A 13,534-nucleotide genomic window follows, 5' to 3' on the forward strand; every position below is an offset into this window, starting at 1 on the left:
TACCTTTAGGTGGCCAGCAAAAACAGAGACTGTCTCCAAGGGGATGATAGCAAAGTAGGTGTATCTGGCTCATTCATTGGAAAAAGGTGTGTGAATGCCAGCTGTGATACGGTGGAAGGAACAGGGAAACAGCTGTCAAGCTCAAGGTCAGCACCTCAGGAGCCGGAATCTACCAGCAGTTTCAGTTTATGCTGCTTTGTTAAAACAAAAACGCAGTCAGTCCCATTTCAGTTTGCATTAAAACATGCTCTTTACTTTCTGCAGAGGTAATAATTGTAATAACTATTGCAGATGAACATTTGTCATATTTGCTGTCCCTGTCATATCACACCACCATACATGACTAAACATCCTGAGGCTGAGGGAAAACGATAGTACCTCTCCACTTCCTTTGCACACCCTCATATTAGCCAGGTAAAACATGATTTCCACAGCTCCTTTTGATAGAAGTAACAGTAATCGTTGCCTATTTAAATCTGGTAGGTGAAGGACTCAAAGTTAAGTGACATTTTCTAGGTCAGAAAGAGATTCAGCACCTGTATTTTCAATGGCAAGCCAGAGCCCTGACTTCTGCCTTGTGCTCCCACAGCTAAATTTTATCTCCTAGAGCTGAACAGTGGTGATGAATGTGCTGTGGAATTTGCTTTGAAAAACAAATATTTAACTTTCTACAGATCACTGAAGACCTGATAAAACTCTTGAGTGCCACCTAACCAATTTCCCTTCATTTTTAATTGAAAAATCTTTTTATTCTTTTAATCTAAAAGTGTGGTTCAAATAAAAATGGAAAGGCCATTTAAATTCTTTTCAAATATCATTCACGCAAATAGGATTCACAAAGTCAGAGTGTTCAGAGTGAGACTTTGAAGGAAAAAAAATCCTTTTAAAAGCATTAATTATTTCAAAAATAGGAGTCACATTTATGATTAGTCAAGAGAGCCAACGCTTCCTTCTTGCTTTTGCGTGTGGAGAGGCCAGGAAAGCAGGGCTGGGCTGTGTGTGGGGGTGATGTGAGCAGCGTTGATATCCTGGGTGATGCTCCTCTGTGCACAGGCTGGTGGTGCAAATTCCATGGTGGGGAAGGGCAGAACAGGAGCCAAGTAAGCACTCCAGAGAGCAAGGTAGTGATATAGAGAGTTTGTTCCCAGGAAAGACATGGGAATGCTGCATGAGCTAATTCATCTAGTTCCATTCTCCAAAATGGGAGATTTGAGTCCACAAAAGGCATTTTAAAAATCATTTGAGTGTTAGGAAGTATTAGGAAAGGGACTGAGTATGAAAAGGAAAACATAATTGTACTACCATATATGTTGTTTAAGTGCCCATAGATTCAACATTTAATTAATTTCTGACCGTGTTAACCTAAAATGGGATATAGTAAAAAAGACAAAGTGCATTGAAAGGAGAGAAGGCTGATTAAGGAAACAAATTGTTTCTATATTAAGTATATACAAATAGATTAAGATTATACAATACAGAAAAGACACAAACAAGGAGGGAATTACAGACATCTAAAGCAGCATTATTTGCCTGGGGAAGGCATGTTTATATGCAATGACTATTCACTGCTTCCCTAAATACAGGAAGCAATGGAAAACAAATTCAGTCATATAGCAGGCTCAAACAGAGCAACGTTTTGGTTTTTTCCTACATTAAAAAAGTATTAATTTGTGCAACTTGTTGCTAAAGTATTTGACAATGCCAAAAATTTGCATGAATTTAAAAACTCATTAAGCAGACTCAAAGAAGAACAATCTATGAAAGACTAATAAACATAAGTTAAAACCTGGTACTCAGGAAGATCTTGAACTTCAGATCAGAGGAAGCTGTTAGTTTGCACTAAGAAAGCAGGTTTTTAATAAATTTTCCTGTGTTTCTATACTGTTCTGTAAAGGAACTACTCTTGCATTTCCCTTGATCAATCCTGAAAGCAAGAAACAGGACTACATGTAAATTTTTTCTACCAACAAAATTAACTGTTTTCTGGAGTTCAAAAAATCGAAACAAACATCCAAAATGTAGTGAAACTAAATATTTTGATTGTCAGAAAAATGTTGGCCAGGCTGCAGTGAATTAAGGTTAAAAAGAAACAGTAAAAAGGCAAACTACCTATTTACAAAACAGAAAATCTCATTTTCCTCCCACACTTATTCATATCTACTTGCAGTCTTTACAGGTAAGAACATACTGCTGGTAAGGATACTTAAACATATAATTACATAAAAAATATAGCAGGTAAAGTAGTAAAACAGGCAGAATCAGGTAATACAAAAGTTAGGCTTATTTTATATTGGACTATATTTAAAATTTTATTATGAGTTTTGGACCAGCTCCAATGAAAATATTAGAGAATCCCTTCCTATTGTTTTTGTGATGTTTTACAGTAGGATTATTTTGTTATTCTTCTTGCCTTAGTTTGCTTAACTTTCACCATCCAGTCATCTAAAAGAACAATTTAAAATATGTATATTTTAATAGAACAAAGTGAGTGAATTTTTATTATACTCTTCTCTGCAAAGAAATGATCTTTTCTGCTCATGCTTTGTAGCTAATTATATAATCTCCTTCAAATTCTTAGTAAGCATAAGCCAGCCTTTTCTAGTGATTGATACAGAACTACCCTGATCTATTAAATTGGGGCACACTTAGTCCTAATTATCATACCAAAAGTAATTGAATAAGAAAAAAAATTAAAGCACAAATCTTCAGAATGTGAGGAACAAAGCCGACTTTATTGCCTCTAAAGATGGTGTTCTAATTGTGCAAATTTGATTGCATATTACATCTGGAAAGTCCCAGTTATTATAGATCATATTTTACTAATATTACCACTTTTGTTTCAAAAAAATCTGGATGTTACACAGGTGTGACCACCCACCCTTAAGGGGAAGCAATTTTGTTAAACTGTCTGAAGCTAAATCAGCTGCAGTTGTAAAAAGTAGACAAGCTTTTACACAGAAACTGGTGCCTTTTTTTACTTAAAAACAAGCCTTTTCCTTTCTGTCTCAGAAAGCTGGACTAACATTCATTTCAATGACAAATCTTTCCTCTTCCTACGAAATCTTGATTTTTCCTAGACTTAAGCAATCATGTCTATGATCATGCTACTGAAATAAGGAGATCCTGAAAGACCAGCAGACTGAGAGATGACTGAGAAGTTGGAGCCATGGCTATTTGTCTAGGTAAGATATCCTTCTGTTAATAGTATGGAGAAGCAGTGATGATCTAGCACAGTCAGAACTGGATCTGCTTGCTCTGAGCAGCTGGGAGAGCAAAGGTGAAGTGTCAGCTATTTAGTGTAATTCCATGTGTTATAAAAATCCAGTGTCATGGGAGTGCCGCATTGCCTTGGCTTGTCAGACTGGTCCTTCTGTGGTACAGATTATGTCTGAGTCTGTCTGAGTTGGCTCGGTGTTTGAGATAAGGAAAGACTTTGAATCTTGTTAAAATCCCTTAAGAAACCAGACACCTGAACTGCAAACAGATGACATAAGCAGTAGCAGTCAATAATTTGGAAGTTTATCTCTCACTTGTACAATTCAGTGGGTGTTTAAACATTGATTTTCTCAAATTAGAATCAGGCTCCCAGGTTCTAAATTAATTTTTAACTAATGTAGAGAAGGAAATGCTTCATTAAATTGCTGCTACTGTATTACTTGTCACAACACCAACACCACCTTCTGCTGTTGCAGAGGCCTCAGTTCAGCAGCCTCTCATTCTCCTAACTGCTTGAAATCAATAACACTATATTCAGTCCTCCAGAAAACAGTGAAAAGGCTGTTAGCCTAAACCTCATATAGGGCTAAAAGAAATGGAATCTTATGTGATCATTATTTACATTTAAGCGTAAAATAAGGGTTGAAAAATAGTCTTTTAATGCTGAAGTGTTAAAGATTTGTTGTTTACCTAGGACTTTGTGTCAGGAATTTCCATTGTTTCATGGACTCTCTGTGGACTCCAAGGCATATAAAATATTCTGACCTGCAGCCCGAGGTCAAAGCACGAACCTCTTCCTGAAGTTTTCAACTTTGCATGGAGCTGCTAGACTAGAATCTATTAATGTGATGTTCAGTTTACCCTCATTTTCCTTTCATTAAGGGAAATGGGGACATTCGGTAAATTTACCAGTCAGCTGTGCTTGATATTACTGGATCAGGTGAGGCAGTCACAAGTTTCGTGAAGCGCCCTCAATGCAAGAGCAATTAGAACCTGATAATCTTTTATTGTTCTTGTCACTTGCAGGGTTTTTTAAATATAATATGACAGAAAAAAGTGCAGTGGGATGATTTTTATTATACCAAGATGATCTAGCATTGCTGTCAAGTTAAGTTATAGTTTTAAGAGGAAATCACCAAATTGTACATTTATGGTTCTGCTATGGTAAATCACACCATCATAATTCAGATAGAAACTCTATAATAATAATACTATCACCTCTATTTTTTCTATTAATTCTTCTATTTATCAATGAGCAGAGAAATAACAGCCAATGTATATCCAGTACACATAAGTGAGTTTGTATGTAGCTGCTACATATTCCTTTTAAAAGTAAAGCAGCATCTGTACAATCTGTTGCATGTTCCTATAGCTATAAATGGGCATGTGAAAGCAAACACAGTTGTATATCAACAGGTTAGGCCATCAGACTACTTTGACCCTTTGAGGTCAATGAAAATAATGTTAAGGATTTCAGTGAGCTTTACAGTTACATTCTGAGTATTTGTAGTTATTCACCACAGATGTGTATTTTGACTGCAATAGCAAATAAAAGTATTTACAGCTAAGGGTATCATCCTTAAGGCATGACTATATTGCTTTCACTTACTAACCAAAACTTGCTTGGTTTCATTCAGGAGGCTTTTACACAACTTCACTCTCATTGCAGTAAAATAAAAACAAAAATTTACTTAATTTTTTTTTTTGCCTCCTTACATAATTTCAAAAAAGAATTTGGTGGGTCATGAATGGCTTCAATTAAGTAAAAATATATTTAATTTGTGTAAGTGAATAATTTGAAACAATCAGGTTTAGAAATTTAAATTAACATAATGAACAGAAGAAAATGCCTCTTCTAATCATGATGTTGTTTTAGGTTGAATACATTTCATTGTTGACATTTGAATTTGTTACTGGTTGAAGTTTAAATCATAACAGCGAAGGCATATTTGTTTCAGGTTTAAATTTCTCTTTGCTTAATATAGCTGTCAAGTCAGAAAAATTCAGATAAGACAAATGACGTTTTTAAATAAAGAAATATTTTATAAGGTGGTTAAATTTTGTTTGTCTTAGCTTCAAAAAGGAATGGGTTATTTCAAATTTGCACATTCATGAGCAACCAATTTTGTATCTGATTTGCTTCATTTGTAAAGGCAAGCTGAAGAAAACTACTTCTTGCTGATGTTCACAATAAACATACCCCCTGGTTTCCCAAACCATTGGAGATAATGGGTTGTAAAATCTATAGTAAAGTACCTGATGAAGAAAGAGCTTTTCTTCTAGTTGTCTGTTTCACCTGATAACCTTTCTAAATGATCTGACAACAAGCAGGCTTAAATGCAAATTCTGTGTCTATTCAGAAGGATTCTCTTGACAGAGCTAAGAAATAGTACAGGTCAAAAAAAACTTGAGGGGATCATATTCAGTTGAAATGAATGATTCTTCCAAAACAGCATTTCTTATCTGGGGTGCAATTTGCAAAATTTCATTTGGAGAGGGAAAAAAGTCACTACAACGTTAAAAAATCTAATTTCACCATTTTCATAACAATTAAGTTTTGCTTTTGATTTTACTACTTGCGTTTTCTATTTCTATTGTGGTTTTTTCCCCTACTCTGTAAATTACAGCACTTTAAAAAGTTTAACCAGGCACAGGAATTTTCCCTCTCTTATGTCACCCCTGTTGACATAAAACTTGTCTTCCTGGAGGGTTTGGAGTCTGAAAGATTTGTTATACGTTGAAAATTTTTCCCAAAATGGAACTTCCAGCTCTAAGAGTTGATTTGCTAAAAGTTCTTTACTGTTTGATTCAGATTTCATGTAAAAGAGTGATAATCTTGCAAGAGGTTGTCTCAAAGTGTCCAGTGCTGGGTGCACCTGCAGTAGAGGTGAGCAGACCAATGGAGGAGGTCATAGATATACATCTCAGGCAATTCAGGACAGACCTGGCTGTCCACAATTAAAAGCTTACACTCCCATAGTGATGACCTGGTTCTGTGGGTTATTTTTAAAGTAAAACCTGCCCACCTCAGTGTAAGGAAAGTGAGGTTGGACCAGATGATGCCACCGTGGTCCCTTCCAACCTTACCCTGTCTGTGATTCAGTGAAAGGAACGAACCCATTTTCCATCCAGGAGGATTATCAGGGCTGGAGGTGAGATATGGCAGGTATACGCCGCTGGGACCCAGGTGTGGATGACATTTCTGATGTGCTCCTGACCACAGAGTCTCCGTCTTGGCTAATTATTATGTAGTGATTGCTGAGCTGGGGGACACTGAGTGGTTCCATACCCCATGACTGCCTTTTAGTGTGCTGCTGTGAGGGCTCTGGCTCCCTGAATGCTCTCAGCAGGGAGCCTGTGCACCCATTTTTTAAAGTTACCTCAATCCTTTATAGATTCAGGCCTTTGGTAAAAATAAAACTGCAGCTGAATCAGAGGACATTTAGGGCAGGACTATCAAAAATGGAGTTATTTAACAAAGATAATATCCTGTTCAGATGTCACAGTGCACTATTTTGTAGTGAAACTGATCCATTTTAATTACTTGGCAAATGTGAAAAAAAAAAATTACTGGCTGGATTTTCAAAGTTTTCTGTACTTGTACTTTCAATTAACTTCACTGCTTATATACTATTGTTTATGTTAAGTATTCTCCATTGCTATTAAATTTATATTTTTCACACAGTCTCTTTGGGGTTTTTTGTTTTGTTTGATATTCCACAGAGATATATAATTCCTTTAAGGAAAGAGTATATTTTACATTACTTCACATGGCTCATTGTTTTGACTGTTGCTGTGTATTTCTGACAACACATTCAGGCTTTTTTGAAAGTTTTGATGTAACTGACTGCCAGCATCTGAAGGAGCACTTCAGGACTAATGCTTGAAATGTATATACCTTTTCCAGGCCAGTTCAGTAATGAAAACATATTTAATTATTTCCAGCCTCTCAAACGGTGAACAGTGTAATTAACTATGATGTGTATTTCCAGGCTAATTAGAGCAAACTGTAGTACCAAACTAATTGGACGCAAAAGTACCTCTGTAGAGCAATAAAACAAGTTTATCACTTGTATTTGTCATAAAAGTAACATGAAAGTGGTATGAATACAGTATGCATAAAAAATGTAGGAAAACTGTTAAAATAATCTTCAAGGCAAGATGAATTTCTGTCAGTTCCTTTCAGAATCAAGTGTGTCTTTGCCTTATTTGATTCAAGTGTCCTTCCTTTGAGGTGTAGCTGCCCACCAGCATGCTGGACCTCATGTCACACAACTCCCTATACCATCTTCTTAGGAAGGAAAATCTTTCCATATAGAATCCATACTTGGATTCTCATGAATCCACTGACACATACTCTCAAGATTTTATGACATCTGGTATTTTTCCTAAAAACTTATGGAGTCATACTAAATTTTATGAATTGCAGCTTTCTTAGGAGTGGAAAAACTTCTACAGGATATGTCTGAGAATTCTGTCTTGTCCTAAAAGGTAAAAAAAAAACCTAGGAAAAGAAAAAAAAATCACCCAAACCAACAAAACAAAAGTACATCAATAACATTATAGTGATTCTCTGAAGGATTTGAAGCTAGTTTCACCATACTGGCAAGGTTTGCATCCAGATCCTGAATTTTGGCTGTCTGAGAACAGAAAAAAGTATACTCAAGCCTATTGCATCGTTGTCTTAATAAGTGTATCTAGCCTTCCTTGGATTCTTTCCATCCTTTGGGGAAAGGGAATGGAAAGGGAGTGGGGGAAAGATAAGGGGGAAAGGGGAGGAGAGGAGAAGAGAGGAGAGGAGAGGAGAGGAGAGGAGAGGAGAGGAGAGGAGAGGAGAGAAGAGAAGAGAAGAGAAGAGAAGAGAAGAGAAGAGAAGAGAAGAGAAGAGAAGAGAAGAGAAGAGAGAAGAGCTCTCCCCACAAAATAGAAGTGTTTCTATCTTGTTACTTTTTCTTCATTGCTCTTTCCCCATTTTTGTAATCTCATTATAAACAGATAATTTTGTGTAAATAAAGATAATGAAGTACTATATTTACATTTCCTTCAAACTGCAGCCTAAATCTTTCTGTCTGATTCTGTGAAATATTTTGGGGGTTGACTTCTGAGTCATAGTGCACAGCAGAGTCAGGAAAAATTCAGATGGGTTTAATTTTTACAGGCCTGTTAGTCTCACTTCGGTGCCTGGTAAGTTATGGAGAAGATTATTCTGGGGGATATTGAAAAACGCCTGAAGGACAACACAGTCATCAGCCAGCATGGCTTCATGAGGGGAAAGTCCTGCATATCAAACCTGATTTTCTTTTATGACAAGGTAACCAACCTAGTTGATCAAGAGAAGCCAGTTGATGCAATCTTGAATTTCAGCAAAGCTTTTGATACTGTCTCTCATGAAATCCTTCTGGAAAAAATGTCCAGCCTTCAGCTGCATAAAAACATCCTGTGAAGGGTGAGCGAGTGGTTCATGGGTCAGGCGCAAAGGGTTACATTGAATGGGTGTTGCTGCCATCCAGGCACTAGTGGGGTTCTGCAGGCCTCCATCTTAGGCCCAGCTCTCTTCAACATGTTCATTAACAAATTGAATGCAGGACTTGAAGGAATACTAAGCAACTTTGTGGATGATACAAAATTAGGAGGAGCTGCTGACTCCCTTAAAGAGAGGCCCTGCGAGGAGACGTCAACAAATCAGAGGGCTGGGCAATCACCAACTGTATGAAGCTTAACTAAGACAAGTGACAGATTCTGCACCTGGAATGGGGAGCCCTGGATGTACGACAGACTGGGGAGGGAGAGGCTGGAGAGTAGCACCGCAGAAAGGGACCTGGGGGTCCTGGTCAATGGCAAGTTGAACATGAGTGAGCTGTGCCCTGGCAGCCAGGAGGGCTGAGCGTGTCCTGGGGTTCATCAGGCACAGCATCGCGGGCTGGGCAAGGGAGGGGATTGTCCTGCTCTGCTCTGCACTCGAGTGGCCTCACCTGTGTGCAGTCCTGTGTGCACTTTAGGGCATCATAATATACGAAAAACATTAAACAATTAGAGAGCATTCAGAGGAGGACCATGAGGATGATGAAGGGTCTGGAGGGGAAGCCATGTGAGGAGTGGCTGAGGTCACTTGGTCTGTTCAGCCTGGACAAGAGGAGACTGAGGGGAGACCTCAACTGCAGTTACAACTTCCTTGTGAGGGGAAGAGGAGGGGCAGACACTGATCTCTTCTCTGTGGTGCCCAGTGACAGGACTGAGGGAATGGCCTGAACTTGTGTCAGGAGAGGTTTAGTTTGGATATTAGGAAAGGTTTATCACCCAGACGGTGGTTGGGCACCTGAACAGGCTCCCCAGGGAAGTGGTCACAGCACCAAGCCTGACAGAGCTTAAGAAGCATTTGGACAATGTTCTCAGGCACATGGTGTGATTCTTTGGACTGTCCGTTACAGGAGTTGGACTTCACTGATCCTCGTGAGTCCCTTCCCAGCTCAGAATATTCAGAGATTCTGTGATTTTGTAATGCCAGAGCATAACTGGTTTTAACTGTGGAAATGAGAAAGTGGCAGAAATTTTCTTGTTATTCAAAGAATGACTACAACAGAAGCAAGTGAGTTCCTTCACTGGGTATGTCAAAATCCTCAAAATAAAGATGGCAAACATAATTTTGCCTTTTTCTGCTTCAGTACCAACCAAGAAACTAGTTGTGAAGAGGTGGAAGGTGGCAGGCACCTCTGCTATCTCTCCCTGGCAATCAAACTCTCTTACAGATCCATCGCCAGGGATCTGGCATAATTTGGTTGTTTTTCATGAAGAGAAGAACAGATCCCTCCTTTAAAAGGCATAATCATTGTATTTATTTCTGTGATTTCAAACATGGGTCGCAGCGAGTATTTCTCATCTGATCTGGGCTATTAATGGAGTGTTAGAAGGGGAAAACACATCAAAACCAAAACACATCTGAAACTTCTTTTAAATGTTAACACTTAAGATAATATTTGTGATCTTTACTGTATTATATTGGGGAAGTGTCTCATGTTCTACTTGTTCTTCCAAGAATCCCATGTGGTCACATCTGTAACAATGATGGTGCTTGGAAAAATTAGCAATGGCCTGAACTGTAGTGGGGTCTGCTTATGCCTAAAAAATGGAAGCTCTACAGTCCATAACTACAGTTAAACTGTAACCTGAGACTGCTCATACCCAGTCAGACATGAAATGAGACTGTAAGCTCCTGAACCCTTGACAACAATGCCATTCCCATTGATGTTATCACCAGTTAAACTATACTCACTGGGAATTAATTGTCAAAAAAATCCAAGTAGAGAAAAAGCTGCTGTGCATGCAGTTGTTCACTGTAAATAGAGAGAGATTAAGAAATATTTTTCCCACACATGCCATTGAATCTGCACTTGTATAGACTAAATATAAAATGCTTTGACATTTTCAGACTTTTACTTAAAAGGGTTCACAGCTAACTAAAGGAGACAATTCTGCTAGCTTTGATATACAGCTGTTCAAATAATTTAGGCATTAGGGAGATGACCTGCAGGACTATTTTCATTTGAGCTTTTGTTTTTTAAAGGACTGTGTTTTTCATTTAATTTGTCTAAGACCTGTAGACCTTGTGTCCTCAGCAGAGAGAAGATGAACAATACAAAAAGCTTAAGAGGAAACAGACACAGAAATTAGGTTTTTGGGTTTGTTTGTTGTTGTTTGTTTGTTGTTTCTTTTCCAAATCCTTCTCTTCCCACTTGCAGTAAGAGGCAGCAACATCATCTTACTGCGGCAGGGCCCAGAGCATGCTAATAGCCTTTATCAGCCCTGACCTGACTCCTCTGAGGCATCCAGCCCTGAAATGGTCTCATTTAAGCTCAGGTTTGTGAATTTAATCATTTCCTGATGTGAACTCATTAGTGCTGTTAGACCCCTTGTTTAGGCGTGCTGTGTTGTCTCTAGCCCTCTCTCTGTCCCCAGTGTTTTTTGTCACTGACTGAGCTTTCTCCTTGTCATGCTGGTGGTTCATGTTGCCAGCACTGGGTCTGCCTGATGTGTTAGGCTCCTGTTCCCCTTGGCACCCAGCTGCTGAGAGGACAGTGGTCCTTGCTGTTCCCAGAGGTGCAGTGCATATGTGTCACTTGATCCCCATGCAGTCCTCTGGAAGACAAGGACAATCCCGGTGCCTTTGCTGTTATGCTCTGGAAAAAGTCTTCCTTTGGATCGTTGTTTAGTGCATACTTTTGTCTTGAGCAGGAAAGGAAGAATGATTTTTCTTAAATAATTAAGCATTACGTGATAACTTACAATGCAGTGATCTAATTCTCAAGACATGTGGAAAAATTTCAATAATTCCAGTTTTTCTGATTGCTCTGTAGAATGGTTTGTACCTTTTGGAGGTAACTAAAGCCTGGAGTAATTGAGCTGTGCTCTTGGCCATTTCTCATAAAAGAAGCAAGAAACAGATGATTAAGAGGTATGTTCCATGTATGCCAGTCAGGGGAAAAATAGTTTTGCTGGAGGTGCAGGACAGATTGACTTTAATCCAATTTCTGCCTTCACAGCAGTGAAAAGGGTGTAGAGTGAATATGTATGTCTTGGAACAGGCTAACCTTGCTTGTGTCAGCCCTGTTGTGTCTTAATCTCTACTAATACTGAAAGAGAATTTGAGGCAATCACCAGAATACATTGCATCTTAGTGCAGATAAAGCTCGGAGATGGATTTAAGCCCTTTGCATTTTTCTGTGGTAGCATGAAAAAGAGATTCATTTATCCACTTGATGCACTCGGTTGAAGTGAAATATACTGTACTAGTTGAACACAGCTGAGGAAAATATTTGAGGTTTACTTATTAGCATAGGTTTAAAACCACTAACAGATGCCAGTCTTCATTTTGCAAAGGCTATTCTGCATGTGAAAGAAAGAATAGCTCAGGTTTTCATAGTTCACAGTGAACCACATGTTCAGACTGGACTTAGACCTAAGGAAATAGTCTTTTTCTCTGGGTTGCCAGCTGATGTTCAATCTCTGCTACCAATGTTTACAAGGAACAATTTTTTGTACATTGTCCACATCCCCCGTCTGGGTTTTGACTAGGTCTATGAAACAAATAAAATTAGCAGGGGGAAACAGCTCAAAACATAATTTCTTTCTGTATAAAGGCTCAGCTACACTTCCCTTCTTAGGTAAAGTAAGAGATTTATTTGTGAAGGACCCTTAATATGAACACATACATGTAATATATATACAATGCATTTCAAGCATTTTTCGCAGTTTCTTGATTTTTAGCGAGTTATTGTTGGTGTGCACACATGGCTGAATGCAAGACTAGTTAATATCAACTTTGATTCTTATTCATCCCTCACCTTCCCATTTATATTGTGCATCATGCTCTCCTTTATTCATCTGTGCTTAGATTTTATTCTTCCCTCTTTAGAAAATGTTGTTTCCAAAACAAGATGAAATAAGCTGATATTACCACTTATTTTGAACAATGGCACTGCATTATATGAGAAATTTCTGATAAAAAACTATTAGGTGAGCACATAACCAGTAGAAAATGCTGTGTGAAATGTAAGGAGAACATCTAAGTGTTGACCAGTTTCCAGAAAATTTACACTTCTGGTATGTTTTTGTCTGAGTTTCAAGAAGTGTGTAGAAGAACATATACTTGATTTGATGAGCTAAAAATGTGTATACAATGAAATTATCTGGAAATATCTGTAATGGACTTTTGCTACCAAGGCCACCTTCACTAACAGAGTCTTATCAGGTGCTAGTATGTATTGATTAATGACAGGATTAAAAGGGACACCAGGAAGTATGACATACACACCAACAGACACTTTTCCATCCTGTGCAAAGGTAAAAATTGAACTAAAATGCTGAAAGTGATAACTCTAAGAGTGATAAAAGTCATTATTGCTGTGCCTCTTCTTTGCATGGCAATTGTCTTGAGTTTTAAAACGTTGGACAAACAGATTTCTTGTGCAATGTCCTGGAGAGATAGACACCAGGACCAAGCTTCTCAACAGCCAAGAATCTAATTTGGGGAGGGACATAGGAGAAAAAGTAGATTAGGTACCTTATCTAGTCAATAAGAAAAACAGAGAGAAGGCTTTTGTTTGATTCTGCTCCTCTGCATTTTTCTCCTTATTTCTAGGCTCAACACTTTTCCATGTTTATTCAATCTTTTCCCTTGAAATGGTGCTTTGGGTGTGGGATAGAGATGAACTTCTTTACGTTTATTGACTGTTATGGAGAGATAGTCTGACTGGAACTCTGAAATGATAGACTGAAATTCAAGTTCTTGCCAGTCTATGGATATCCAGATGAGCATTTTCCA

General features: G+C 38.2%; 1 long non-coding RNA gene across 3 annotated transcripts in view; it reads left to right on the forward strand.

Moving 5' to 3' along the window:
- LOC116445850 overlaps window positions 1-5,484 on the forward strand; it is a 31,584-nt gene extending 26,100 nt beyond the window's left edge. For all 3 annotated transcript variants that reach the window (XR_004240902.1, XR_004240904.1, XR_004240903.1), the window contains exons 3-4: window positions 3,078-3,182; window positions 3,911-5,484. This is a non-coding gene — a long non-coding RNA (uncharacterized LOC116445850). The remainder of the gene's footprint in view (window positions 1-3,077; window positions 3,183-3,910) is intronic.
- The last annotated feature ends 8,050 nt before the right edge of the window (window positions 5,485-13,534 follow it).

This window comes from Corvus moneduloides, chromosome 6, assembly GCF_009650955.1.
Source record: "Corvus moneduloides isolate bCorMon1 chromosome 6, bCorMon1.pri, whole genome shotgun sequence".
NCBI lineage: Eukaryota > Metazoa > Chordata > Aves > Passeriformes > Corvidae > Corvus > Corvus moneduloides.